A 2,086-nucleotide genomic window follows, 5' to 3' on the forward strand; every position below is an offset into this window, starting at 1 on the left:
CCAGGGGCTTCAGAATGTGTTAATGTGACAAGAAATCCTCCAAAAGTTCTAAATTTATATTTATTCATTTCGTATAGTCTGTTTTGTTTTGTTTTTGGACTAATCTCTAATTTCATTTATTGAAAGAACTCAGTGAGGAACCTCCTTCTCCCAAGGCAGATTAACATAGCAAAAAGCTGTCTGATATCCTGAGAAGTTATGATTTGCTTGGATCATACAGTCAGAATATGTAAGAAGATTCAAACCTAGGTCTTCCTATAACCAAGGCCAGTTCTTTTTCCTTTTTTATGTTTTTTTGCAAGGCAAATGGGGTTAAGTGGCTTGCCCAAGGCCACACAGCTAGGTAATTATTAAGTGTCTGAGACCAGATTTGAACCCAGGTACTCCTGACTCCAAGGCCAGTTCTTTATCCATTATGTAATCCTGTCTTTTGAAACTGAATTCCCTATCAAAATAAAAGATTTCAGGAAACAGTTTGGGCCTTTTCAAGAATTCCTAAATCATGGGGCAGCTAGGTAGTGCAGTGATGGAGCACCAGCCCTGGAGTCAGGAGTACCTGGGTTCAAATCCGGCCTCAGACAGTTAATAATTACCTAGCTGTGTGACCTTGGGCAAGCCACTTAACCCCGTTGCTTTGCAAAAAAAAAAGGAAAAAGAATTCCTAAACCTGAGAAGAATAATAAATGCTTTCTAATTGCTTGATTGTCTATTAAACAATAAATATATGATCATATGTTTTGTCAGAGTGAATTCTGTATATGCTTCTGGGTGGCATCATCTTACTTTAACAAGTTCTCCGGTGAATTGAATTTCTTAGGTAAGCTCTCACAAAACATTTGACTAGAGCTGGTACATGTTAGTCCACAAAAATATAGAACTCTGTTGACATGTATTTTTCTTGAAACTTGCAGTCTCTAGTATACTACAAGCTTTAATGTGGAGTGGAAAGAGCACTGGACCAGGAATTAGATAATCTCTCATCTCATCCCAGGTCATCCACTGACTTGTTGCATGGACCTGAAAACTCAGCTTTCTCTGGACCTCAGTTTCCTCACCTGGAAAATAATGGGGCTAAATTAAAGGAAAACTCAGCTTTCTCTGGACCTCAGTTTCCTCACCTGGAAATAATGGGGCTAAATGAAATGATTAAAGATCATTTTCTTCTCCATATTTTAAGATGTACTTGAAAGTATTTACTGTTTTGTATTTTGTTTCCAACACTCTTTCAAACTGAGATTACTTTTTCCAAATGGGATTTCCCATTTGCTTTAGCATCCTCTCTTTAATAAAATAACCAGTAATGAAGAAGAAATTTAATGCAAGCTGACAGTGCATGGCAGTTCAGAAATATTGGTCCCTTGTTGACCCAAGCTCCAAATATTCTAAATGGTTCATGGCTCCAATTCTTCCACTGCTAAAAAAGGATTTTAAACTGAATGCCTCTAACTTAATGGCAAACTCTGAAAGATTTATCTATCTTGTCACTTTCAAGTCTGAAAGTATCTTTCCTTTCTCTTTTTGTGATGTTTCTGTTTTACCAAATGATTAATCCCAGTGGGATTCTTTGTTATGTGATTAAAATCTTAATGGAATCTGAGATCAACATTTTTGTGCTTGCAGTTTTGTCTCTTGATAGATAAGAGCGCTATTGGAATCAAAAGGAGCTTTTTTTGTGCTGATTTAAAAAAAAACAAAATAATATTAATAGAATACTAGAAGGATATTAATAAGTTATCCTATGGATAGGATATTCTATCTCTATGAAAATAGAGTTTTGAATTTTCAAGGAAATTGATTGTTTATTTGTGCTGTAGGGGTAGTGATGGGCCCAGAGCCAGGAAGATCTGAGTTCAAATTTCAACCTAGACAAATATTAAACCTCTTTGTCTCAGCTCATCTGTAAAATGAGCTGGAGAAGGAATTGGCAAACTACTCCAGTATCTTTCCAAAAATGGGGTCACAAAGACCACATTCACAACAAAAAAATGAAATATGAGTTTATCCTAAACTTGAGAACTTCAAAAGGCATATCTTTCTTTTTTTCAATGCCTACAATATTTAGGGTAACAAAGAACTTTATATTTGA

This window comes from Macrotis lagotis, chromosome 5 (genome assembly GCF_037893015.1).
Source record: "Macrotis lagotis isolate mMagLag1 chromosome 5, bilby.v1.9.chrom.fasta, whole genome shotgun sequence".
Taxonomy (NCBI): domain Eukaryota; kingdom Metazoa; phylum Chordata; class Mammalia; order Peramelemorphia; family Peramelidae; genus Macrotis; species Macrotis lagotis.